The sequence below is a fragment of the Pseudophryne corroboree genome, unplaced genomic scaffold, assembly GCF_028390025.1.
Source record: "Pseudophryne corroboree isolate aPseCor3 unplaced genomic scaffold, aPseCor3.hap2 scaffold_802, whole genome shotgun sequence".
Classification (NCBI taxonomy): domain Eukaryota; kingdom Metazoa; phylum Chordata; class Amphibia; order Anura; family Myobatrachidae; genus Pseudophryne; species Pseudophryne corroboree.
The window spans coordinates 253636-281411 of record NW_026970381.1 but is presented as its reverse complement, the minus strand read 5'-3'; the positions used below and the strand labels follow the sequence as shown (position 1 = coordinate 281411).

At 48.8% G+C, this 27776-nt stretch overlaps 13 non-coding genes across 13 annotated transcripts; 5 read left to right on the top strand and 8 right to left on the bottom strand.

Annotated features, from left to right (window-relative positions):
* Positions 1-19852: 19852 nt before the first annotated feature.
* Positions 19853-20016, top strand: LOC135041662 (U1 spliceosomal RNA). Its single transcript, XR_010235048.1, has one exon. It is a non-coding gene; the product is annotated as a U1 spliceosomal RNA (small nuclear RNA).
* Positions 20017-20168: 152 nt separating this feature from the next.
* Positions 20169-20331, top strand: LOC135041681 (U1 spliceosomal RNA). Its single transcript, XR_010235067.1, has one exon. It is a non-coding gene; the product is annotated as a U1 spliceosomal RNA (small nuclear RNA).
* Positions 20332-21005: 674 nt separating this feature from the next.
* LOC135041671 (U1 spliceosomal RNA) lies at positions 21006-21169 on the top strand. Its single transcript, XR_010235057.1, has one exon. It is a non-coding gene; the product is annotated as a U1 spliceosomal RNA (small nuclear RNA).
* A 152-nt stretch (positions 21170-21321) lies between these two features.
* Positions 21322-21484, top strand: LOC135041680 (U1 spliceosomal RNA). The gene has a single exon (XR_010235066.1). It is a non-coding gene; the product is annotated as a U1 spliceosomal RNA (small nuclear RNA).
* Positions 21485-22159: 675 nt separating this feature from the next.
* LOC135041667 (U1 spliceosomal RNA) lies at positions 22160-22323 on the top strand. The gene has a single exon (XR_010235053.1). It is a non-coding gene; the product is annotated as a U1 spliceosomal RNA (small nuclear RNA).
* Positions 22324-22680: 357 nt separating this feature from the next.
* LOC135041690 (U1 spliceosomal RNA) lies at positions 22681-22843 on the bottom strand. Its single transcript, XR_010235074.1, has one exon. It is a non-coding gene; the product is annotated as a U1 spliceosomal RNA (small nuclear RNA).
* A 152-nt stretch (positions 22844-22995) lies between these two features.
* LOC135041668 (U1 spliceosomal RNA) lies at positions 22996-23159 on the bottom strand. Its single transcript, XR_010235054.1, has one exon. It is a non-coding gene; the product is annotated as a U1 spliceosomal RNA (small nuclear RNA).
* A 671-nt stretch (positions 23160-23830) lies between these two features.
* On the bottom strand, positions 23831-23993 carry LOC135041686 (U1 spliceosomal RNA). Its single transcript, XR_010235071.1, has one exon. It is a non-coding gene; the product is annotated as a U1 spliceosomal RNA (small nuclear RNA).
* Positions 23994-24145: 152 nt separating this feature from the next.
* LOC135041672 (U1 spliceosomal RNA) lies at positions 24146-24309 on the bottom strand. Its single transcript, XR_010235058.1, has one exon. It is a non-coding gene; the product is annotated as a U1 spliceosomal RNA (small nuclear RNA).
* Positions 24310-24979: 670 nt separating this feature from the next.
* LOC135041679 (U1 spliceosomal RNA) lies at positions 24980-25142 on the bottom strand. Its single transcript, XR_010235065.1, has one exon. It is a non-coding gene; the product is annotated as a U1 spliceosomal RNA (small nuclear RNA).
* A 152-nt stretch (positions 25143-25294) lies between these two features.
* Positions 25295-25458, bottom strand: LOC135041674 (U1 spliceosomal RNA). Its single transcript, XR_010235060.1, has one exon. It is a non-coding gene; the product is annotated as a U1 spliceosomal RNA (small nuclear RNA).
* Positions 25459-26133: 675 nt separating this feature from the next.
* On the bottom strand, positions 26134-26296 carry LOC135041677 (U1 spliceosomal RNA). The gene has a single exon (XR_010235063.1). It is a non-coding gene; the product is annotated as a U1 spliceosomal RNA (small nuclear RNA).
* A 152-nt stretch (positions 26297-26448) lies between these two features.
* Positions 26449-26612, bottom strand: LOC135041663 (U1 spliceosomal RNA). Its single transcript, XR_010235049.1, has one exon. It is a non-coding gene; the product is annotated as a U1 spliceosomal RNA (small nuclear RNA).
* Between the last annotated feature and the right edge of the window lie 1164 nt (positions 26613-27776).

Here is a 27776-nt window from a genome sequence, read left to right as displayed (position 1 = left end):
GTCAGCGAGGCAGGGATGTGCTGCTGTCAGCGAGGCAGGGATGTGCTGCTGTCAGCGAGGCAGGGATGTGCTGCTGTCATTGAAGCAGGAATGTGCTGCTGCAGTGAGGCAGAGATATGCTGCCCACTATCTCCCTGTCACCCCTGCCTGAGTCACACACTTTCCCTGTCACCCCTGCCTCAGTTACCCACTATCTCCCAGTCACCGCTGCCTCAGTCAACCACAATACCTGCGATCCCTGCCTCAGTCACCCACTATACCAGTCACCCCTGCTTTAGTCACCCACTGTCACCCCTGCTTCAGTCACCCACTATCCCTATCAACCCTGCCTCAGTCACCCACTATCTCCCAGTCACCCCTGCCTCAGTCAGCCACTATCCCTGTCACCCCTGCCTCAGTCTCTTACTGTCCCTGTCACCCCTGCCACAATCATCCACTATCTCCCTATCACCCCTGCCTTAGTCATTTATTATCCCTGTCACCCACTTTCTTCCCATACTTACCCAACCCCTTCCTATCACCCCTCCCTCAGTAACCCACTATCTCCCAGTCACCCCGGCCTCAGTCACCCACTATCTCCCACTCATACATGCTTCAGTCACCCACTATCTCCCAGTCATCCCTGCCTCAGTCACCTAATGACACCAGTGCAGACATTTCTGCTGCGGCCTCTCCACTCTCCAGCGTGAACGTCCTGACGACTGAGGAAATCCGCTTCCCAGTTGAGGACTCCGGGAATGAACACTGCCGATATTGCTGTCAGATGACATTCTACCCAATGGAGGATTTTTGATACTTCCAGCTTTGCCATGCAGTTTCGAGTGCCGCCAAGTTTCGAGTGCCGCCTTGATGATTTGTGTACACTACCGTGGTGGCGTTGTCAGATTGTACTTGAACAGGCCTGTTCTGTACTAGAGGCAGGGCCAGTGTCAATTAATTGAACACTGCCTGCAATTCCAGAATGTATATCAGGAGGAGAGATTCCTCCCTGGTTCACCGACCCTGGAGAAAGTGTTGCTCCAACACCGTGGCCCAGCCCAAAAGACTGGCATCCATTGTCAGGAGGACACAGCTAGAGATCCAGAAGGGATGGCTCCTGCTCAACTGTTGGTCCTGTAGCCACCAGCTCAGTGTCAGACGAACCTCCGGAGTCAAGGAGATCATTTGAGACATTATCCAATGAGGCAGGCCGTCCCACTTGGAGAGGATTAACCTCTGCAGAGGGCGGTAATGAAATTGAGCGTACTCTACCATATCGAAAGCCGACACCATGAGGTCTAGTACTTGCATCGCCATGTGTATCAACACTCTTGGGCGAGAGAGAAAGATACTGTCCTGAATTTTCAGGACTTTCTCTGGAGACAGAAACAATTGTTGGCTGTGTGTGTCCAGCAGTGCCCCTAGGTGCGCCATGTTCCGAGCAGGGACCAGCAAGGACTTTTTTCAGTTGATGAGCCACCCGTGGACTTGTAGGAATTGGACCGCCAGTTCCAGATAACTGTGGAGAACCTCTTGGGAGTTCACCAGGATCAGCAAGTCGTCCAGATTTGGCAGGATCCTGATTCTCTGATGGTGAAGGGTCGTCATCACGGCCATGACCTTGGTAAATATCCGAGGTGCCGTGGCCAAACTAGAAGGCAGGACTTGAAATCCAAAAACAAACCAGGCACAACACTGCTTAGCTTCCATCATCAGATGAGATTGGACATATCCAGTGTGATGCGGCTGTAGATGATTTTTGCTGTTTCTAACTTCAACATCAATGAATAAGTTTCAAAATAGAATGCATCAAGAGAACGGTGTTGGTAGTATAAAACTACCTACAGCACCTGGTATTCCCAGGTGGTCTCACATCCAAGAACAAACCAGGCCTAAAATCAGGTGATATTGGGCATATACAGTGTGGTGTGGCTGTAGATGAGCTTAGTGGTTTCTGTTAGAGTTCTTCTACTTCTAACTACTCGTACATAAATGAATAAGCGGACGATTTATTAAACCTGGTGAAATGATAATTTGCATGGTGATAAAGTACCAGCCAATCAGCTCCTAATTGCCATGTCACAGGCTGGGTTTGAAAAATGACAGTTAGGAGCAGACTGGCTTGTACTTTATCACCTTGCACTTTATCAGTTCACTGAACTAATCTCCTCTTGCGCTATAAATAGTATGATATGGCTCAAAGTTCAATAAAAACAAATAAATAATTTCATATATTCTATATTTTTTATTACATATAAATATATATATATATATATATATATATATATACACTTTACAATAAACTATTAGACCGGTCAAATAAAATCACTAACAATATATTTGCATAGCTATAGGAGGTGGATCTTAGATAAACTCTGTGCACAGAGAAATTTTCAAAAATAAAAATCAGTCCATATATTGGATTAAAAAATCAATTTACCAGCTGTAATTCGCACCCATGTAGTAGATAACATATTTATAAGTTGTTATATATTGGAATTCCTCAATATGCTGCCACTTGGCAAAGGAGATGATATTGTGCAAAATAACCGCTCCACACTGGAGCCTTACGTGTAGCTTGCACCAGTTGTTATAACACGGGAGAGTCATTGGACCCTTATACCAGCCTTATTTGCACCCCCAAAATATACCATCATCTAGCGGTAATATCCGTGGACTAAACGGAGATCGGGAGAACACAACCGTGATTGTGGTGTCTGCATACGGCACTTGGAGGCGTGGACTCATAAAGCTTGGAAGTCGGGTAATTATTCAGCACAGCAGGCGCCAGTGAAGCGCCGTTCCCGCAGCCCGAGACCGTCTCTTCTGTCATTGGACTCTCCCGTGTTATAACAACTGGTGCAAGCTACACGTAAGGCTCCAGTGTGAAGCGGTTATTTTGCACAATATCATCTCCTTTGCCAAGTGGCAGCATATTGAGGAATTCCAATATATAACAACTTATAAATATGTTATCTACTACATGGGTGCGAATTACAGCTGGTAAATTGATTTTTTAATCCAATATATGGACTGATTTTTATTTTTGAAAATTTCTCTGTGCACAGAGATCTAAGATCCACCTCCTATAGCTATGCAAATATATTGTTAGTGATTTTATTTGACCGGTCTAATAGTTTATTGTAAAGTATATATATATATATATATATATATATATATATATTTATATGTAATAAAAAATATAGAATATATGAAATTATTTATTTGTTTTTATTGAACTTTGAGCCATATCATACTATTTATAGCGCAAGAGGAGATTAGTTCAGTGTTCCAGTGTTACCGGAGACTTTAAAGTGCCGGTTCTTTTTTTACTTGATTTACCCCAAGTCAAGCTCTCTCCTGCAGCTTAAGTATACATTAATTGCAGTATTATTTGTACATAATTTTTAATACCAGTAATTTGATCACCAGAATATGGTGATGATGTATTAGCGCCTGGTTATATTCTTTTGTATTTTTTTACTTTATCAGTTCACCAGGCTTAATAGATCTGCCCCAATGTTTCAAAATGGAATGCATCAAGAGAACGGTGTTGGTATTGTAAAAATACACACAGCTCCTGGTATTTCCTGGTGGTCTCCCATCCAAGTACTAAAACCAGGACCAACACTGCTCAGCTTCCATGATCAGGAGAGATTGGGCAAATCCAGTGTGCTGTGGCTGTAGATGAGCTTGTGGTTTCTGTTAGAGCTCTTCTACTTCTAACTTCTGGTACATAAAATAATATGTGTAAAAATTAAATGTACAGTACCAAGAAAAGGGTGTTGGTAGTTTAAAAACACCTAAATAATCTGATAATACATGGATGGGAGACTGCTTGGTATTAACAAAGTCCAATACTGCTTTGCTTCAAAGATCAAATGAGATTGGGCATATCCAGTGTGGTGTGGCTTTAGATAAGCTTTGTGGTTTCTGTTAGAGCTCTTCTACTTCTAACTACTGGTACATTAATGAATATGTATAAGGTTGTAGTTTATCCAATATCCCTTTACTACCTTACCTTCCCCCCCCCCCCCTCCCCTCCCCTCCTTATAGCTTCCTTTGTTCTCTCCTCCTCGTGTGTGCGTTATTTGTTTTCTCATACGTCCTAGAGGATGCTGGGATCACATTAAGAACCATGGGGTATAGACGGGATCCGCAGGAGACATGGGCACTTTAAGACTTTCAAAGGGTGTGAACTGTCTCCTCCCTCTATGCCCCTCCTCAGGGCCGAAACTAGGACTACCGGCACCCGGGGCAAGACAGAAATTTTGCGCCCCCCCCCAAAAAAATAAATAAATAAATAAATAAATATATATATATATATATATATATATATAATAAAATAGAAAAATAAAAAAAATAAGAAACAAACAAATTCAACACAGATATCCCTCAGACCAGCAGACACCAGTAATACACACATGATAGATATATATATATATATACACACACACACACACACACACACACACACACACGCGTGTATATATGTACACAGCCACATACATATATTATATATATATATATATTTATATCTATATCTATCTATATATATATATATATATATTATATATATTTTATATATATATATATATATATATTATAAGGTCACGGTCGTGCCCTTATATTAAGGCTGAATCGAACAAACGGAATTCTCCCATAGGGAACTTCTGAGATGGGGGCATGGTGTTTGAGGGGCTACACCTCAAAACTGATTGGACGTACTGAGCTGAAATTTGCCATGGGAGCGTAGAATCGTCACACGGTGCTGCATGCCAAATTTCAGGGCAAAATAATAAAAAATGAGGAATTGGGAGTAACCTAAAGTTCCAACTGTCAGTTTTTTTCTGCCACTCCCTCTGTGGCTTTTTGACACCGTATTCCCATAGAGTGAATGAGGATTTTTTTGGGAAGGCATAACTCAGGATAGAGGACGAATTAAGACTTGGGGTTTGTTTTACTAGATAGAGTATGTCCCAGTGTAGTGCCTTTTGGGGTTAAGGTTTTTCAGGAAGTTACAGTTTTTTTTTAATTAAGTAAAATATGCCCCATTATAAAGATAGGGCTTTTCAATTTGTTGCGGCTGCGCAGTGGCCGCCAGCAGGGGGTGTACAGAGAGTAGCTCTGGCAGTTGGGCACGAGGAGACAGAGTGGGAAGGAGTCACGTGGAGCTGCAGGAGGACAGCCAGCGGTTCCCGGCGCGTGAGTTCACTGAGGTCCATGAAGCGGGAGGAGCTCGCCGGAGCTGCGTAGCACTGGGTGAGTTCTGTCAGGCAGCCCACCGCTGTGTACCCAGCTTCCACTTCTCCCCCGCTTGTCCGCCCTCCCTCCCGCTGTGTGCCCGGCCGCCCGCCGGACCTTCCCTGGTTGCTGCCTGCGTCTCCTCCCCGCGTCTGTGGTGCGGCTGGCAGTAGGAGCCGTCTCGGGCAGCTGTGTCCGGCCACTCCTCCCTCCTTCTCCTCCTGCTGTGTCCGGCCCTCCCTCCCTGCAGTATGCGATATTTATCAAGGTCTCTATGGTCACCAGTCCTCCCCTCCCTCCCTGCTGTGTGTCCGTCGTCCCCCACCCCCTCGCCCTCCCTGCTGTGTGTCCGTCTCCCCCCCCCCTCGCCCTCCCTGCAGTGTCCCCCCCCCCCCGCCCTGCAGTGTGTCGTCCCTCCCTGCAGTGTGTCAGGTGTGTCCCCCCCCCTGCAGTGTGTCCGTTAGTCCCCCCCTCCCTGCTGTGTGTCCGTCCGCCCCCCCTGCCCTCCCTGCTATGTGTCTGTCCGCCCTGCTGTTTGTCCTTCCATACCCCCCGCCCTCCCTGCTGTGTGTCCCCCCCCGCCGCCCTCCCTGCTGTGTGTCCGTCCCCCCGCCCTCCCTGCTGTGTGTCCAGCCACCCTCCCCTCCCGTGCTGTGTGTTCGGCCAACCCCCCTCCTCCCGCTGTGTCCGGCCACCCCCTCCCCTCCCTGCTTTGTGTCCGCCCCCCCCCCTGCTGTGTGTCCGGCCACACCTCCTCCTCCCTTCCGTGTGTCCGGTCACCCTCCTCCTCCCTTCCGTGTGTCCGGTCACCCTCCCCTCCCTGCTGTGTGTCCAGCCACCCCCCCCCGCCGTGTGTCCAGCCACCCCCCCCCGCCGTGTTTCCCCCCCCCCCTTGCCGTGTGTCCAGCCCCCCCCCCGCCGTGTGTCCAGCCACCCTCCCCTCCCCTGCTGCGTGTCCGGCCACCCCCCCCTCCTCCCTGCTGTGTCCGGCCACCCCCTCCCCTCCCTGCCGTGTGTCCCGTCACCCCCCCTCCCTGCTGTGTGTCCAGCCACCCCCCCTCCTTGCTGTGTGTCCGGCCACCCTCCCCTCCCCTGCTGTGTGTCCGGCCACCCCCCCTCCTCTTGCTGTGTCCGGCCACCCCCTACCCCCATCCCTCCCTGCCGTGTGTCCGGTCACCCTCCCCTCCCTGCTGTGTGTCCAGCCACCCCCCCCCTCCTCCCTGCTGTGTGTCCGCCCCCCCCTTCCCCCCTGCTGTGTGTCCGGCCACCCCCCCCCCCCCCCGCTGTGTGTCCGGCCACCCCCCCTCCCTGCTGTGTGTCCGGCCACCCCCCTCCCTGCTGTGTGTCCGGCCACCTTCCCCAGACACGCAGCGCCTGACACACACAGACATGCAGCGCCTGACACACGCACATGCAGCGCCTGACACACGCATATGCAGCGCCTGACACACACGCACACACGCAGCACCTGACACACACGCAGCACCTGACACACACACACAGACGCAGCACCTGACACTCAAACGGACCTGACACACACGCACACACTCACACACAGCACCTGACACACACACAGACACGCAGCGCCTGACACACACAGACACGCAGCGCCTGACACACACAGACACGCAGCGCCTGACACACACAGACACGCAGCGCCTGACACACACAGACACACAGCGCCTGACACACACACACTCACGCACCTGACACACACACACTCACGCACCTGACACACACACACTCACGCACCTGACACACACACACACTCACGCACCTGACGCACACGCACACTCACGCACCTGACACACACGCACACTTACGCACCTGACACACACGCACACTTACGCACCTGACACACACGCACACGCAGCATCTGACACACACGCAGCACCTCACGCACACGCAGCACCTGACACACACGCACACGCAGCACCTGACACACACACTCACACGCACCTGACACTCATACTCATGCACCTGACACACGCACTCACACGCAGCATCTGACATACACGCAGACACGCAGCACCTGACACACACACAGCATCTGACACACAAACACGCAGACATGCAGCACCTGACACACACACGAAGACACGCAGCACCTGACACACACACACACACGCAGACACGCAGCACCTGACACACGCAGACACGCAGCACCTGACACACACGCAGCACCTGACACACACACACACACACACACACACACAGCACCTGACACACACACACACACACAGCACCTGACACACACACACACACACACACACAGCACCTGACACACAGACATGCAGCACCTGACACACACACACACACACACACACGCAGCACCTGACACACACGCAGACAGGCAGCACCTGACACACACACACACGCAGCTCCTGACACACACACGCAGACACGCAGCACCTGACACACACACACGCAGCACCCGACACACACACACACACACACACACACGCAGCACCTGAAACACACACACACACACACAGCACCTGACACACACACACACACACGCAGCACCTGACAGACATGCAGTGCCTGACACACACACACGCAGCACCTGACACACACACGCAGACACGCAGCACCTGACACACACACGCAGCACCTGACACACACACGCAGACACGCAGCACCTGACACACACACGCAGACACGCAGCACCTGACACACACACGCAGCACCTGACACACACACACATACGCAGCACCTGACACACACACACACACACACACACACAGCACCTGACACACACACACACACGCAGCACCTGACACACAGACATGCAGCGCCTGACACACACACGCAGACATGCAGCACCTGACACACACATGCAGCACCTGACAGACACACACACGCAGCACCTGAGACACCCACACACACAGACATGCAGCACCTGACACACCCACACACACACACAGCACCTGACACACATACATACATGTGGCATTTAACGCACACACGCACAGCACCTGACACACAATCATATACACTCAGAGCACCTAACACACACATACACTCGCAGCACCTCACAAACACTCGTATACACACGCAGCACCTGCCACTCACACATATATACACATGCAGCACCTGACACACACATACACGCGCAGCACCTGACAGTCACACACATACAGATGCGACACAAACACATACACGCTCAACACCTGACACCCACGTGGCAGCTGACGCATACAAATGCAGCACCTGAGATACACACATATACACGTGCAGCACCTGAGACACACACATACACGTACAGCACCTGACACACACACATGTATGTACACGCGCGGCTCCAGGCACACACATACGTACATACACACGCGGCATTTAACACACACACACATACACGTGCGGCACCTGACACACACGTACGTACACGTGTGGCACCTGACACACACACGTATGCACACGCATGGCTCCTGACACACACACACACAAGCACGCGTGGCTCCTGACACACACACATGTACGAACACGCGCTGCTCCTGACACACACACACGTATGTACGTATATGCTCGGCACCTGACACCTACACGTATGTACGTATACGCACGGCTCCTGACACCCACACACATGTACACGCGCGGCTCCTGGCACACACACACACACACACACACGTACACGCGCGGCACCTGACACACGCGTGTACGTACACACATGCACAGCACCTGACATACACACATGTAGGTACGCGCCACCTGACACACACACACACATACACGCACGACACCTGACACACACGTACGTACACGCAAGGCACTGACACGTACGTACGCGCACGGCACCTGACACACACGTACATACTAGTGATGAGTGGGTTCGGTTCGTCGGAATCCGAACCCCCCGAACTTCACCCATTTTACACGGGTCCGAGGCAGGTTCGAACCTTCCCGCCTTGCTCGGCTAGCCCGAGCGCGCACGAACGTCATCATCCCGCTGTCGGATTCTCGCGAGATTCGGATGTCTGCATTCGTGGAAAGGGGTCCTATGTGTAAACATGGGACCCCTTTCAGTCCGTCTGGTCCGGGTGTTCGGTTTGTTGTTTTGCCAAGTACGTGGATTTAATCTGGAACCTGGATCAGGTGAGTATAATTATCTTATTTTCAGGTACCCGTGGATTCTACTTGGAGAAGAGGACCGCCTGCTTCATGTCAACATAGGTAAGTATGTGTGTGTCGGCAGGTGTGAAATAAAGTTATACTTTCACGGTGCCTGTGTCCTGTTTTTATTTGGGTATTTTTTTCCCAGTAGAACTACAGGTACCAGCGGGCCCGTTTTTCTCCTGCATGCTGGTACTTGTGGTTCTCCAAGTACCAGCTTGCGGGGGAGGCTTGCTGGGACTTGTAGTACTACTAGAAAAAACAATATTCTTTAAATTTTCTCAAGGCTATCAGCCTCCCATCCGCAGCCCTTGGATGGGGGGGGGACAGCCTCGGGCTTCACCCCTGGCCCTTGGGTGGCTGGGGGGGGGACCCCTTGATTGAAGGGGTCCCCACTCCCCCAGGGTACCCCGGCCAGGGGTGACTAGTTGGATATTAAATGCCACGGCCGCAGGGCACTGTATAAAAGTGACCCCCGGCTGTGGCATTATCTGTCCAGCTAGTGGAGCCCGATGCTGGTGTAAAAAATACGGGGGATCCCTACTCTTTTTGTCCCCCGTATTTTTTGCACCAGCACCAGGCGCAGAGCCCGGTGCTGGTTTTAAAAATACGGGGGATCCCCTGTCCGTTTTTCCCCCGGATTTTTAGAACCAGGACCGGCTCGAAGAGCCCGAGGCTGGTTATGCTTTGGAGGGGGGACCCACACAATTTTTTTTCTGGGTTTTTCACATTCCATTTAAAAAATAAATAATATTTTAAAAAATATATAAATAATACTTGTGCCTCCAAAAAAGACAAACCAAGTACCTAATCCCTTCTAATATAAATAGATATGCTATTACCAAAAAAAAAAAAAACAGCAAAAAAAAAACATGTTTTTAAATTTTTTTAATTAGATTCCGCCAGCAAAGTGTTGCAGATTGAGAATGACGAATTTACTGTTTAAAAGCACTGTTGTCAAATTTACAAACTTCAATTGAATATACTTTTGTCGAATTGCCGCATTTGTACCATTGCAGAAAAGTCGAATTTGTCAAATGTCGAATTTTAAAGTCGAATTTTGAAAGCCTGTAAGAATAGGCCCCGCCCCCTTCTTCACATCAGCCATCCCCTTCTACCCCTGTACCTTGCTCTCTCCTGTCTGTGCTCTCTCCCGTCTGTAGGACTAGGCCCCGCCCCCTTCTTACCCTCCTGTGACTGCTCTCTCCTGACAAGTGGACCAGGCCTGCCCCCTACACGCTGCTGGTGTCTTCATTGTTACTTGGTCTGGAGCTCCGTTGGGGAGAGAACTCACGTGAGCTCATTAAGAATTAGGAACTGGGATGTTTTAATTTTATTGTGAGTAGTGTAGTGTGGTGATGTAGTATGTTGTATGGGGGGTATAGTGTAATTATGAAGTGCAGCATATGGGAGGGCTGTAGCATAGTGATGTAGTGTGGCATATGGGGGGTGGTAGCGCATAGGCGTGCGTACAGGGGGTGCCTGGTGCGCACAGGCACTCCCTAATGTCCAGCACCGCTGCACGCCACGCTTGCTGTAGCACAGTGATCGCTGAGTGTGTGATCGGTGGAGCCTAGCCTGCAGCTCATTTCCGTACCTCCCACCACCGCTGCACCCGCCCCCCCTCTGCCTGCTGCTAATACTATGCTGAGTGCATTCGTCGGCAGCCTCACTGGGGGGACTGGCGTCACCTTGCAATGTGACGTGGTGATGTCCGCCCATGCTCTCCTCCCGCCCACCTGTGCTTTCCTCCTGCTGCGGTCTCTCAGTCCTAGTGTGCCGCGGCCGCCACACCACTGGCAGTGTTCCTCTAGGAGGGACTGGGAGCTGCTGGCAGACACATTCTGCTGAGACTTACTTGTCAGTGTGGGTTCCGGACGGCAGGCGGCGGGTGGGAGGGCAGACGGGGAGCAGGTGTCACAAGGAGTGTGTGGGTAACTAATTCACAATACTTCCGCTCAACGTGGCACTGCTGGTCCTTCATCTCCCATGTCTCTTCACCAGGTGGCGGGCGGCCCGGAAATTAAGTGATGTGTTGTGCAGCAGTCAGTGTGAAGTGACTGTGAGTAACACTGGTGGTGCTGATGATGATGCTGCAGAATCGGGAAGCAATTAATTCATAAATATAATGTACTCTATCAGTGTATTATACATACATAAACATGTACATACGTGTATTTGTGTATACATGTATATGCATGTATATACATGAGTGTGTGTGCATATATATATATATATATATATATATGAAAAAAAGGGGAATAGGGGTACCAGCGACTTACAGTGTCTATCAAATTAAAGTAACTATGAAGAATATAGCAGGATACGGTTTTAGAAAAAGGGTAACAATATATTTATTTATGCAATTTATAATATAATGATGGGATAAAAAAGTAGGTAAAAATTTTTTTTTTGATATGCAGTAAAAAAAAAAGATTTTAAAAACATAAACAGGTAAAAATAGAGTATATAATTTAGCTAGAATCCAAAATCATGTAAAATCAGTAAAAACAATTTCATACTGATAAAAAATATTTCAGGATGATAAAAATGATGCTTATCTTTTTGAAGATGGAGAGTCAGTGGAGGTACACCCAACGCGTTTCGTCCTTAGACTTCATCAAGGGGTGATGAAGTCTAAGGACGAAACGCGTTGGGTGTACCTCCACTGACTCTCCATCTTCAAAAAGATAAGCATCATTTTCTCTGACGTCCTAAGTGGATGCTGGGGACTCCGTCAGGACCATGGGGGATTAGCGGCTCCGCAGGAGACAGGGCACAAAAGTAAAAGCTTTAGGACTAGGTGGTGTGCACTGGCTCCTCCCCCTATGACCCTCCTCCAAGCCTCAGTTAGGTTTTTGTGCCCGGCTGAGAAGGGTGCAATCTAGGTAGCTCTCCTGAGCTGCTTAGAATAAAAGTATAGACTTAGGTTTTTTTATTTTCAGTGAGTCCTGCTGGCAACAGGCTCACTGCATCGAGGGACTAAGGGGAGAAGAAGCGAACTCACCTGCGTGCAGAGTGGATTGGGCTTCTTGGCTACTGGACATTAGCTCCAGAGGGACGATCACAGGCCCAGCCATGGATGGGTCCCGGAGCCGCGCCGCCGGCCCCCTTACAGAGCCAGAAGAGTGAAGAGGTCCAGAAATCGGCGGCAGAAGGCATCTTGTCTTCAAGAAAGGTAGCGCACAGCACTGCAGCTGTGCGCCATTGCTCTCAGCACACTTCACACTCCGGTCACTGAGGGTGCAGGGCGCTGGGGGGGGCGCCCTGAGACGCAATGAAAACACTATTTATGGTAAAAAATACATCACATATAGCTCCTGGGCTATATGGATGTATTTAACCCCTGCCATTTTACCTCATAAAAAGCGGGAGAAAGGCCGCCGTGAAGGGGGCGGAGCCTATCTCCTCAGCACACAAGCGCCATTTTCCCTCACAGCTCCGCTGGAAGGACGTCTCCCTGACTCTCCCCTGCAGTCCTGCACTACAGAAACAGGGTAAAAAAGAGAGGGGGGGGCACTAATTTGGCATATAAAAACATATATAGCAGCTATAAGGGAGAAACACTTATTTATAAGGTTGTCCCTATACATATATAGCGCTCTGGTGTGTGCTGGCAAACTCTCCCTCTGTCTCCCCAAAGGGCTAGTGGGGTCCTGTCCTCTATCAGAGCATTCCCTGTGTGTGTCCTGTGTGTCGGTACGCGTGTGTCGACATGTATGAGGAGGAAAATGGTGTGGAGGCGGAGCAATTGCCTGTAGTAGTGATATTACCCGATAAGGAGTCGACACCTGACTGGATGGTCTTATTTAAGGAATTATGTGATAGTGTCAGCACTTTACAAAAAACTGTTGACGACATGAGACAGCCGGCAAGTCAGTTAGTGCCTGTCCAGGCGTCTCAAACACCGTCAGGGGCTCTAAAGCGCCCATTACCTCAGTCGGTCGACACAGACACGGACACTGACTCCAGTGTCGACGGTGAAGAAACAAACGTATTTTCCAGTAGGGCCACACGTTACATGATCACGGCAATGAAGGAGGCTTTGCATATTTCTGATACTACAAGTACCACAAAAAAGGGTATTATGTGGGGTGTGAAAAAACTACCCGTAGTTTTTCCTGAATCAGAAGAATTAAATGAAGTGTGTGATGATGCGTGGGTCTCCCCCGATAAAAAATTGCTGATATCTAAGAAATTATTGGCATTATACCCTTTCCCGCCAGAAGTTAGGGCGCGTTGGGAAACACCCCCTAGGGTGGATAAGGCACTCACACGCTTATCAAAACAAGTGGCGTTACCGTCTCCTGATACGGCCGCCCTCAAGGAGCCAGTTGATAGGAAGCTGGAAAATGTCCTAAAAAGTATATACACACATACTGGTGTTATACTGCGACCAGCGATTGCCTCAGCCTGGATGTGCAGCGCTGGGGTGGCGTGGTCGGAGTCCCTGACTGAAAATATTGATACCCTGGACAGGGACAGTATTTTATTGACTATAGAGCGTTTAAAAGATGCGTTTCTATATATGCGTGATGCACAGAGGGATATTTGCACCCTGGCATCAAGAGTAAGTGCGATGTCCATTTCTACCAGAAGATGTTTATGGACACGACAGTGGTCAGGTGATGCGGATTCCAAACGGCATATGGAAGTATTGCCGTATAAAGGGGAGGAGTTATTTGGGGTCGGTCTTTCGGACCTGGTGGCCACGGCAACAGCTGGAAAATCCACCTTTTTACCCCAACTCACCTCTCAGCAGAAAAAGACACCGTCTTTTCAGCCTCAGTCCTTTCGTCCCCATAAGGGCAAGCGGGCAAAAGGCCAGTCATATCTGCCCCGGGGTAGAGGAAAGGGAAAAAGACTGCAGCAGACAGCCTCTTCCCAGGAACAGAAGCCCTCCACCGCTTCTGCCAAGTCCTCAGCATGACGCTGGGGCCTTACAAGCGGACTCAGGTGCGGTGGGGGGTCGTCTCAAGAGTTTCAGCGCGCAGTGGGCTCACTCGCAAGTGGACCCCTGGATCCTACAGGTAGTATCCCAGGGGTACAGATTGGAATTCGAGACGTCTCCCCCTCGCAGGTTCCTGAAGTCTGCTTTACCAACGTCTCCCTCCGACAGGGAGGCAGTATTGGAAGCAATTCACAAGCTGTATTCCCAGCAGGTGATAATCAAAGTACCCCTCCTACAACAGGGAAAGGGGTATTATTCCACACTATTTGTGGTACCGAAGCCAGACGGCTCGGTGAGACCTATTCTAAATCTGAAATCTTTGAACACTTACATACAAAGGTTCAAATTCAAGATGGAGTCACTCAGAGCAGTGATAGCGAACCTGGAAGAAGGGGACTATATGGTGTCCCTGGACATCAAGGATGCTTACCTTCATGTCCCAAATTGCCCTTCTCACCAAGGGTACCTCAGGTTCGTAGTACAGAACTGTCATTATCAGTTTCAGACGCTGCCGTTTGGATTGTCCACGGCCCCCCGGGTCTTTACCAAGGTAATGGCCGAAATGATGATTCTTCTTCGAAGAAAAGGCGTCTTAATTATCCCTTACTTGGACGATCTCCTGATAAGGGCAAAGTCCAGGGAACAGTTGGAGGTCAGAGTAGCACTATCTCGGGTACTGCTACAACAGCACGGGTGGATTCTAAATATTCCAAAATCGCAGCTGATCCCGACGACACGTCTGCTGTTCCTAGGGATGATTCTGGACACAGTCCAGAAAAAGGTGTTTCTCCCGGAGGAGAAAGCCAGGGAGTTATCCGAGCTAGTCAGGAACCTCCTAAAACCAGGAAAAGTGTCAGTGCATCATTGCACAAGGGTCCTGGGAAAAATGGTGGCTTCTTACGAAGCGATTCCATTCAGCAGATTTCACGCAAGAACTTTTCAGTGGGATCTGCTGGACAAATGGTCCGGATCGCATCTTCAGATGCATCAGCGGATAACCATGTCTCCGAGGACAAGGGTGTCTCTTCTGTGGTGGCTGCAGAGTGCTCATCTACTAGTGGGCCGCAGAAGAGCATATATGCTGGCGCATTCTCCATGATTGTGTCAGCTTATGTTTTGGTGCACTGCACTTTCCTTCACTAAGTTTTAGCCATTTTGGTTAAACGCAAGTGTAGTTGCTTCTCGCCCTTTTGGCTGTGATCTTGTATCGTGGTTGAAGAGTCTGCTGGAGGGATTGTTTTCTTCATTGGCGAGAGACTGAAGATATTCCAGGATGGAAGGCTTGGGAACACTATCCGTTTTTCAGTTGTGGAAGAGTTGAAAGACCGGATTGGACTACATTCTATAGAAAAGGATATCTTTGTATTTATTAATCCTCTCTTTATATGTGTCTGTCTTTCAATAAAGCTTCGGGCTTGTGATTCCTTCACCCTCTTACACTCCACACCCATAGCCTTATTAACTGTTGTATTATTGTATTGTTTAAATGTATAGTGCAGTTCATGATTTATAGTGTAGGCTGGCCTGTGCTGTAGTTCTTGAACTGTACTATACCGACAGCATTTGTATTGTGTTTTGGCTGTGCTGCAACACAGTACTTATGTGTGTAATGTTTATGTATGTTTTTTTGCTTCTTTATGTCAATAAAGACTGCTTTTTCAATCCAATATCTTTAAACAATCAATGTTTATCTTTGATGGCAATAGAAGTGGTATGATATTTGATGCTTTTGAATGGCAATATCTGATATGTCCCCTATCTGGGAACCATATATTAAATGGCTTTTCAGAAAAGGGAGATGGGAGAAGAGCTTTCAGTACTTGTAGGACCGATGCTCATTTCCTATTCTAGCCTCCAAAAACAGATTCAGTTGCATTTTCCAGCGTGTTTTGGATGCGCCTTTGCAAATGTCTTACATCGACAAACTTATTTAGTACTATTTTGCAAATAGGGTTACATTGTTGCAACATTGTGTTCCCTAATTGCTTGATTTTTTAAATGCAACAATTGATAAAGACACCTGATAACTGCTCTGTGGAGTCTTATTTTGTGTCTACTTCTTATCTACATTTAATTCTCTACCTCTAATCAAGGCATTTTTAAATGCCGGGGGCTGCCTGGACGTGAGGCCTACCTAGACTTTAGATCTGAATTTGAATGTACTTGTGAACTAACTTAATTTCCTACTTCTAAATTCATTCCTAAATTCACTACTTACATGAATCCTGTAGTTGGGCATTTTGGGACTTCGATTGTGGGCAATGTTTTGTGTCCAGACCAGCAGCAGGTGGTGTGCATTTGCTGGAAAGGCATCGAAGACCTCCGATATGCTGCATCTCCTGATGTGTGTCTCCCTCAAGTGTCTGTCAGCAAATGCCTGCTAGACACCCCATTTCAAGCTGATTGTGACATCACGGTACATGCATCATAGAACAGGCATGCTAGAACATGGGTCTTCAACCTGCGACCCTCCAGCTGCTGTGGAACTACACATCCCAGCATGCCCTGCCTCAGTTTTAGCATACCTTAATAGCAAAACTGTGGCAGGGCATGCTGGGATGTGTAGTTTCACAGCAGCTGGAGGGCCACAGGATGAAGACCCATGTGCTAGAGCCAAGCCGCAGGTACATTGAATGCTAGCAAGCTGAATATTTAAATCCTTTTTGTTCCGCAGCATTCCAATGTGGAAGATTCCATGGAACCAGAGATCCTTCCATTGAGAAGGACATGCTGCCTGGATGACTACACTGTGCAAATTAAATCACGGAGCCAGTTGGTTTGTGGGTGGCTCTGGTGACTGGGTGGTTGGGTGGGTGGTGTGTCGGAGGTGGAGCACATGCAAATGATTGTGTATCATCCAGCTAGTGAGAGCGAAAACACATGCAGGAGTGTGCCTGCTTGTCAGTGGGTTATGCACCTTGCCAGACGTCAAATCTACATAGAGCAGCTGGAGGGGACAAGAGCAGGTTTGCAAAATATAGATAGAAGAGCATATATGCTGGCACATTCTCCATGATTGTGTCAGCTTATGTTTTGGTGCACTGCACTTTCCTCCACTAAGTTTTAGCCATTTTTGTTAAGCTCAAGTGTAGTTGTATCTCGGCCTTTTGGCTGTGATCTTGTATCGTGTTTGAAGGGTCTGCTGGAGGGAGGGATTGTTTTCTTCATTGGCGAAAGACCACAGATATTCCAGGATGGAAGGCTTGGGAACACTATCCGTTTTTCAGTTGTGGAAGAGCACAGAGGTCGGATTAGACTACATTCTATAGTAAAGGATACCTTTCTATTTATTGCCCCTCCCCTTATATGTGTCTGTGTTACAATAAAGCTTCGGTCTTGTGATTCCCTCACCCTCTTACACTCCACACACATAGCCTTATTAACTGTTGTATTATTGTATAGTTTAAATGTATAGTGCAGTTCATGATTTATAGTGTAGGCTGGCCTGTGCTGTAGTTCTTGAACTGTACTATACCGACAGCATTTGTATTGTGTTTTGGCTGTGCTGCAACACAGTACTTATGTGTGTAATGTTTATGTATGTTTTTTTGCTTCTTTATGTCAATAAAGACTGCTTTTTCAATCCAATATCTGAAAACAATCAATGTTTATCTTTGATGGCAATAGAAGTGGTATGATATTTGCTGCTTTTGAAAGGCAATATCTGATATGTCCCCTATCTGGGAACCATATATTAAATGGCTTTTCAGAAAAGGGAGATGGTAGAAGAGCTTTCAGTACTTGTAGGACCGATGCACATTTCCTATTCTAGCCTCCAAAAACAGATTCAGTTGCATTTTCCAGCGTGTTTTGGATGCGCCTTTGCAAATGTCTTACATCGACAAACTTATTTAGTACTATTTTGCAAATAGGGTTACATTGTTGCAACATTGTGTTCCCTAATTGCTTGATTTTTTAAATGCAACAATTGATAAAGACACCTGATAACTGCTCTGTGGAGTCTTATTTTGTGTCTACTTTTTATCTACATTTAATTCTCTACCTCTAATCAAGGCATTTTTAAGTGCTGGGGGCTGCCAGGACGTGAGGCCTACCTAGACTTTAGATCTGAATTTGAATGTACTTGTGAACTAACTTAATTTCCTACTTCTAAATTCATTCCTAAATTCACTACTTACATGAATCCTGTAGTTGGGCATTTTGGGACTTCGATTGTGGGCATTGTTTTGTGTCCAGACCAGCAGCAGGTGGTGTGCATTTGCTGGAAAGGCATCGAAGACCTCCGATATGCTGCATCTCCTGATGTGTGTCTCCCTCAAGTGGCTGTCAGCAAATGCCTGCTAGACACCCCATTCCAAGCTGATTGTGACATCACGGTACATGCATCATAGAACAGGCATGCTAGAACATGGGTCTTCAACCTGCGACCCTCCAGCTGCTGTGGAACTACACATCCCAGCATGCCCTGCCTCAGTTTTAGCATACCTTAATAGCAAAACTGTGGCAGGGCATGCTGGGATGTGTAGTTTCACAGCAGCTGGAGGGCCACAGGATGAAGACCCATGTGCTAAAGCCAAGCCGCAGGTACATTGAATGCTAGCAAGCTGAATATTTAAATCCTTTTTATTCCGCAGCATTCCAATGTGGAAGATTCCATGGAACCAGAGATCCTTCCATTGAGAAGGACATGCTGCCTGGATGACTACACTGTGCAAATTAAATCACGGAGCCAGTTGGCTTGTGGGTGGCTCTGGTCACTGGGTGGTTGGGTGGGTGGTGTGTCGGAGGTGGAGCACATGCAAATGATTGTGTATCATCCAGCTAGTGAGAGAGAAAACTCATGCAGGAGTGTGCCTGCTTGTCAGTGGGTTATGCACCTTTCCAGACGTCAAATCTACATGGAGCAGCTGGAGAGGACAAGAGCAGGTTTGCAAAATATAGACAGAAGAGCTCTCCAGCCTAGTTTGCTGTCTGTTTCCACTTCTCTTTTCTTGAGCCGCTCCCTTCTATGCCCTTGCGCACTATCCTGACTTCTCCCATCTGCTTACTTTGTGCCTTCCAACGCACAATGCGAACTACAGGTAGTGCTGCAGGGCCCACACCCTTTTACTTGCCATACAGAGCATCTCTGGAGCTGTTACAGTGCCCAGCTTCTGCAAGAAATCAGCTTGAATGCTTCAGGGGCTGGGGCATAGCCAACATGAGCCCCACACCGAAGGAGGGTGGAGGTGTTTAATGCAAACTATAGGTCATCCAAGCGCCGCAAAAGGCCGCCATGCCCTGCACGCCCCTTTTCTCTTTTCATATGCAGACGAGGGTTGAAGCCAACTTTGACCCACTGCTTGGATGACATCACCATATGCAAATCCATCTGCTGCAGGCCTTCCCGCAGGAATGCTTGCACTAGTTGTTGCATTTGGTTTGTTGTTTGGGGGTGCTTCAGTATTAGGCAGCCTTCTGCCCTCCCATGTTCATCTGAAAATATGTGTTCTCCCTGCAGTTGTTGTCCCCAGATGAGAGTTCCCTTGTGCTGCCTCAGTTGAATCTTCTTTACTTGACAGAGATGTGCCTGAGCAGCGGCCCTCCCCAGCCCTATCCCAAATCATACTTATTTTGCATAGGAGATACCATGGTCATGAAGATTGTTCTCCCAGGGTGAGGTTCATTCATTGCATTCTGGGTATGCTGACCCCTGTGATTTCCCCAAATTTGGGAAACTTGACTGCATTATTTGTGGTAGTGGGGGACTGTGTTTGTGCTTTCCTCTGGTCAGCTCTGGTAAAAGTCAGATTTCTTTGTCTCAGATCTTCCTCTAGCCTTGTTCTTCTTTCGAGAGTTCCCTTGTGCTGCCTCAGTTGGATCTCCTTTACTTGACAGGGGGGTGCCCAAGCAGCGACCCTCCCCAGCTCTAGCCCAACTCCTACTTACCTGCCAGGTGAGATACTATGATCATGAAGGTGCTTCTCCCAGGGCAAGGCTCACCCATTGCACTCTGGGTGTGCTGCTCTTGCGATTTCCCCAAATGTGGGAAACTTGACTGCATAATTTGTGTTTCCACTGGTCGGCTTTCATATAATTCAGATCTCTTTGTCTCAGGTCTCTCTCCAGCCTAGTTTGCAGTCTGTTTCCACTTCTTCTTTTTTGAGCCCCTCCCTTCTATACCCTTGTGCACTATCCTGACTTCTCCTCCTGTCTGCTTACTTTGTGCCTTCCAATGCACAATGCAAACTACAGGTAGTGCTGCAGGGCCCACAAACTTTTACTTGCATTACAGAGCAGCTCTGGAGCTGTTACAGTGCCAAGCTGCTGCAAGAAATCAGCTTGAATGCTTCAGGGGCTGGGGCATTGCCAACATGAGCCCCACACCGAAGGAGGGTGGGGGTGTTTAATGCGAACTAAGGGTCATCCAAGCGCCGCAAAAGGCCGCCATTCCCTGCATACCCCTTTTCTCTTTTCATATGCAGATGAGGGTTCCAGCCAACTTTGGCCCACTGCTTGGATGACATCACTGTATGCAAATCCGGCTTCTGCAGACCTTCCCCCAGGAATGCTTGTACTAGTTGTTGCATTTGGTTTGTTGTTTGGGGGTGCTTCAGTATTAGGCAGCCTTCTGCCCTCCCATGTTCATCTGAAAATATGTGTTCTCCCTGCAGTTGTTGTCCCCAGATGAGAGTTCCCTTGTGCTGCCTCAGTTGAATCTCCTTTACTTGACAGAGATGTGCCTGAGCAGCGGCCCTCCCCAGCCCTATCCCAAATCATACTTATTTTGCATAGGAGATATCATGGTAATGAAGACTGTTATCCCAGGGTGAGGTTCATTCATTGCATTCTGGGTATGCTGACCCCTGTGATTTCCCCAAATGTGGGAAACTTGACTGCATTATTTGTGGTAGTGGGGGACTGTGTTTGTGCTTTCCTCTGGTCAGCTCTGGTAAAAGTCAGATTTCTTTGTCTCAGATCTTCCTCTAGCCTTGTTCTTCTTTCGAGAGTTCCCTTGTGCTGACTCAGTTGGATCTCCTTCACTTGACAGGGAAGTGCCCGAGCAGCGACCCTACCCAGCTCTAGCCCAACTCCTACTTACCTGCCAGGTGAGATACTATGATCATGAAGGTGCTTCTCCCAGGGCAAGGCTCACCCATTGCACTCTGGGTGTGCTGCTCTTGCGATTTCCCCAAATGTGGGAAACTTGACTGCATAATTTGTGTTTCCACTGGTCGGCTTTCATATAATTCAGATCTCTTTGTCTCAGGTCTCTCTCCAGCCTAGTTTGCAGTCTGTTTCCACTTCTTTTTTTTTGAGCCCCTCCCTTCTATACCCTTGTGCACTATCCTGACTTCTCCTCCTGTCTGCTTACTTTGTGCCTTCCAATGCACAATGCAAACTACAGGTAGTGCTGCAGGGCCCACACCCTTTTACATGCTTTACAGAGCAGCTCTGGAGCTGTTACAGTGCCCAGCTGCTGCAAGAAATCAGCTTGAATGCTTCAGGGGCTGGGGCATAGCCAACATGAGCCCCACACCGAAGGAGGGTGGAGGTGTTTAATGTGAATTAGGGGTCATCCAAGCGCCGCAAAAGGCCACCATGCCCTGCACATCCCTTTTTTCTTTTCATATGCAGACGAGGGTTGAAGCCAACTTTGACCCACTGCTTGGATGACATCACCATATGCAAATCCATCTGCTGCAGGCCTTCCCCCAGGAATGCTTGCACTAGTTGTTGCATTTGGTTTGTTGTTTGGGGGTGCTTCAGTATTAGGCAGCCTTCTGCCCTCCCATGTTCATCTGAAAATATGTGTTCTCCCTGCAGTTGTTGTCCCCAGATGAGAGTTCCCTTGTGCTGCCTCAGTTGAATCTCCTTTACTTGACAGAGATGTGCCTGAGCAGCGGCCCTCCCCAGCTCTATCCCCAAATCATACTTATTTTGCATAGGAGATACCATGGTCATGAAGATTGTTCTCCCAGGGTGAGGTTCATTCATTGCATTCTGGGTATGCTGACCCCTGTGATTTCCCCAAATGTGGGAAACTGGACTGCATTATTTGTGGTAGTGAGGGACTGTGTTTGTGCTTTCCTCTGGTCAGCTCTGGTAAAAGTCAGATTTCTTTGTCTCAGATCTTCCTCTAGCCTTGTTCTTCTTTCGAGTTGCTCCCTCGGTGTGGGGCTCATGATGGCTATGCCCCAGCCCCTGAAGCATTCAAGCTGATTTCTTGCAGCAGCTGGGCACTGTAACAGCTCCAAAGCTGCTCTGTAAGGCAAGTAAAAGGGTGTGGGCCCTGCAGCACTACCTGTAGTTTGCATTGTGCGTTGGAAGGCACAAAGTAAGCAGACAGGAGAAGTCAGGATAGTGCGCAAGGGCATAGAAGGGAGCAACTCAAGAAAAGAGAAGTGGAAACAGACTGCAAATTAGGCTGGAGAGAGACCTGAGACAAAGAGATCTGAATTATACGAGAGCCGACCAGGTGAAACACAAATTATGCAGTCATGTGTCCAACATTTGGGGAAACCGCAGGAGCAGCACACCCAGAGTGCAATGGGTGAGCCTTGCCCTGGGAGAAGCACCTTCATGATCATAGTATCTCACCTGGCAGGTAAGTAGGAGCTGGGCTAGAGCTGGGGAGGGTCGCTGCTCGGGCACCCCCCTGTCAAGTGAAGGAGATCCAACTGAGGCAGCACAAGGGAACTCTCGAAAGAAGAACAAGGCTAGAGGAAGATCTGAGACAAAGAAATCTGACTTTTACCAGAGCTGACCAGAGGAAAGCACAAACACAGTCCCTCACTACCACAAATAATGCAGTCCAGTTTCCCACATTTGGGGAAATCACAGGGGTCAGCATACCCAGAATGCAATGAATGAACCTCACCCTGGGAAAACAATCTTCATGACCATGGTATCTCCTATGCAAAATAAGTATGATTTGGGATAGAGCTGGGGAGGGCCGCTGCTCAGGCACATCTCTGTCAAGTAAAGGAGATTCAACTGAGGCAGCACAAGGGAACTCTCATCTGGGGACAACAACTGCAGGGAGAACACATATTTTCAGATGAACATGGGAGGGCAGAAGGCTGCCTAATACTGAAGCACCCCCAAACAACAAACCAAATGCAACAACTAGTGCAAGCATTCCTGGGGGAAGGCCTGCAGCAGATGGATTTGCATATGGTGATGTCATCCAAGCAGTGGGTCAAAGTTGGCTTCAACCCTCATCTGCATATGAATAGAGAAGAGGGGCGTGCAGGGCATGGCGGCCTTTTGCGGCGCTTGGATGACCCCTAGTTCGCATTAAACACCTCCACCCTCCTTCGGTGTGGGGCTCATGTTGGCTATGCCCCAGCCCCTGAAGCATTCAAGCTGATTTCTTGCAGCAGCTGGGCACTGTAACAGCTCCAGAGCTGCTCTGTAAGGCAAGTAAAAGGGTGTGGGCCATGCAGCACTACCTGTAGTTCGCATTGTGCGTTGGAAGGCACAAAGTAAGCAGACGGGAGAAGTCAGGATAGTGCGCAAGGGCATAGAAGGGAGCGGCTCAAGAAAAGAGAAGTGGAAACAGACAGCAAACTAGGCTGGAGAGAGACCTGAGACAAAGACATCTGAATTATACGAGAGCCGACCAGGGGAAACACAAATTATGCAGTCAAGTTTCCCACATTTGGGGAAATCACAGGGGCAGCACACCCAGAGTGCGATGGGTGAGCCTTGCCCTGGGAGAAGCACCTACATGATCATAGTATCTCACCTGGCAGGTAAGTAGGAGTTGGGCTAGAGCTGGGGAGGGTCGCTGCTCGGGCACCCCCCTGTCAAGTGAAGGAGATCCAACTGAGGCAGCACAAGGGAACTCTCGAAAGAAGAACAAGGCTAGAGGAAGATCTGAGACAAAGAAATCTGACTTTTACCAGAGCTGACCAGAGGAAAGCACAAACACAGTCCCCCACTACCACAAATAATGCAGTCAAGTTTCCCACATTTGGGGAAATCACAGGGGTCAGCATACCCAGAATGCAAAGAATGAACCTCAATCTGGGAGAACAATCTTCATGACCATGGTATCTCCTATGCAAAATAAGTATGATTTGGGATAGAGCTGGGGAGGGCCGCTGCTCAGGCACATCTCTGTCAAGTAAAGGAGATTCAACTGAGGCAGCACAAGGGAACTCTCATCTGGGGACAACAACTGCAGGGAGAACACATATTTTCAGATGAACATGGGAGGGCAGAAGGCTGCCTAATACTGAAGCACCCCCAAACAACAAACCAAATGCAACAACTAGTGCAAGCATTCCTGGGGGAAGGCCTGCAGCAGATGGATTTGCATATGGTGATGTCATCCAAGCAGTGGGTCAAAGTTGGCTTCAACCCTCGTCTGCATATGAAAAGAAAAAAGGGATGTGCAGGGCATGGCGGCCTTTTGCGGCGCTTGGATGACCCCTAATTCACAATAAACACCTCCACCCTCCTTCGGTGTGGTGCTCATGTTGGCTATGCCCCAGCCCCTGAAGCATTCAAGCTGATTTCTTGCAGCAGCTGGGCACTGTAACAGCTCCAGAGCTGCTCTGTAAAGCATGTAAAAGGGTGTGGGCCCTGCAGCACTACCTGTAGTTTGCATTGACGTTGGAAGGCACAAAGTAAGCAGACAGGAGAGGTCATAATAGTGCGCAAGGGCATAGAAGGGAGCGGCTCAAGAAAAGAGAAGTGGAAACAGACAGCAAACTAGGCTGGAGAGAGACCTGAGACAAAGAGATCTGAATTATACGAGAGCCGACCAGGGGAAACACAAATTATGCAGTCAAGTTTCCCACATTTGGGGAAATCGCAAGAGCAGCACACCCAGAGTGCAATGGGTGAGCCTTGCCCTGGGAGAAGCACCTTCATGATCATAGTATCTCACCTGGCAGGTAAGTAGGAGTTGGGCTAGAGCTGGGTAGGGTCGCTGCTCGGGCACTTCCCTGTCAAGTGAAGGAGATCCAACTGAGTCAGCACAAGGGTACTCTCGAAAGAAGAACAAGGCTAGAGGAAGATCTGAGACAAATAAATCTGACTTTTACCAGAGCTGACCAGAGGAAAGCACAAACACAGTCCCCCACTACCACAAATAATGAAGTCGAGTTTCCCACATTTGGGGAAATCACAGGGGTCAGCATACCCAGAATGCAATGAATGAACCTCACCCTGGGATAACAGTCTTCATTACCATGATATCTCCTATGCAAAATAAGTATGATTTGGGATAGGGCTGGGGAGGGCCGCTGCTCAGGCACATCTCTGTCAAGTAAAGGAGATTCAACTGAGGCAGCACAAGGGAACTCTCATCTGGGGACAACAACTGCAGGGAGAACACATATTTTCAGATGAACATGGGAGGGCAGAAGGCTGCCTAATACTGAAGCACCCCCAAACAACAAACCAAATGCAACAACTAGTACAAGCATTCCTGGGGGAAGGTCTGCAGAAGACGGATTTGCATACAGTGATGTCATCCAAGCAGTGGGCCAAAGTTGGCTGGAACCCTCATCTGCATATGAAAAGAGAAAAGGGGTATGCAGGGAATGGCGGCCTTTTGCGGCGCTTAGATGACCCTTAGTTCGCATTAAACACCCCCACCCTCCTTCGGTGTGGGGCTCATGTTGGCAATGCCCCAGCCCCTGAAGCATTCAAGCTGATTTCTTGCAGCAGCTTGGCACTGTAACAGCTCCAGAGCTGCTCTGTAATGCAAGTAAAAGTTTGTGGGCCCTGCAGCACTACCTGTAGTTTGCATTGTGCATTGGAAGGCACAAAGTAAGCAGACAGGAGGAGAAGTCAGGATAGTGCACAAGGGTATAGAAGGGAGGGGCTCAAAAAAAAAAGAAGTGGAAACAGACTGCAAACTAGGCTGGAGAGAGACCTGAGACAAAGAGATCTGAATTATATGAAAGCCGACCAGTGGAAACACAAATTATGCAGTCAAGTTTCCCACATTTGGGGAAATCACAGGGGCAGCACACCCAGAGTGCAATGGGTGAGCCTTGCCCTGGGAGAAGCACCTTCATGATCATAGTATCTCACCTGGCAGGTAAGTAGGAGTTGGGCTAGAGCTGGGGAGGGTCGCTGCTTGGGCACCCCCCTGTCAAGTAAAGGAGATCCAACTGAGGCAGCACAAGGGAACTCTCGAAAGAAGAACAAGGCTAGAGGAAGATCTGAGACAAAGAAATCTGACTTTTACCAGAGCTGACCAGAGGAAAGCACAAACACAGTCCCCCACTACCACAAATAATGCAGTCAAGTTTCCCACATTTGGGGAAATCACAGGAGTCAGCATACCCAGAATGCAATGAATGAACCTCACCCTGGGAGAACAATCTTCATGACCATGGTATCTCCTATGCAAAATAAGTATGATTTGGGATAGGGCTGGGGAGGGCCGATGCTCAGGCACATCTCTGTCAAGTAAAGAAGATTCAACTGAGGCAGCACAAGGGAACTCTCATCTGGGGACAACAACTGCAGGGAGAACACATATTTTCAGATGAACATGGGAGGGCAGAAGGCTGCCTAATACTGAAGCACCCCCAAACAACAAACCAAATGCAACAACTAGTGCAAGCATTCCTGGGGGAAGGCCTGCAGCAGATGGATTTGCATATGGTGATGTCATCCAAGCAGTGGGTCAAAGTTGGCTTCAACCCTCGTCTGCATATGAAAAGAGAAAAGGGGCATGCAGGGCATGGCGGCCTTTTGCGGCGCTTGGATGACCTATAGTTCGCATTAAACACCTCCACCCTCCTTCGGTGCGGGGCTCATGTTGGCTATGCCCCAGCCCCTGAAGCATTCAAGCTGATTTCTTGCAGAAGCTGGGCACTGTAACAACTCCAGAGCTGCTCTGTATGGCAAGTAAAAGGGTGTGGGCCCTGCAGCACTACCTGTAGTTCGCATTGTGCGTTGGAAGGCACAAAGTAAGCAGATGGGAGAAGTCAGGATAGTGCGCAAGGGCATAGAAGGGAGCGGCTCAAGAAAAGAGAAGTGGAAACAGACAGCAAACTAGGCTGGAGAGCTCTTCTGTCTATATTTTGCAAACCTGCTCTTGTCCTCTCCAGCTGCTCCATGTAGATTTGACGTCTGGAAAGGTGCATAACCCACTGACAAGCAGGCACACTCCTGCATGAGTTTTCTCTCTCACTAGCTGGATGATACACAATCATTTGCATGTGCTCCACCTCCGACACACCACCCACCCAACCACCCAGTGACCAGAGCCACCCACAAGCCAACTGGCTCCGTGATTTAATTTGCACAGTGTAGTCATCCAGGCAGCATGTCCTTCTCAATGGAAGGATCTCTGGTTCCATGGAATCTTCCACATTGGAATGCTGCGGAATAAAAGGATTTAAATATTCAGCTTGCTAGCATTCAATGTACCTGCGGCTTGGCTTTAGCACATGGGTCTTCATCCTGTGGCCCTCCAGCTGCTGTGAAACTACACATCCCAGCATGCCCTGCCACAGTTTTGCTATTAAGGTATGCTAAAACTGAGGCAGGGCATGCTGGGATGTGTAGTTCCACA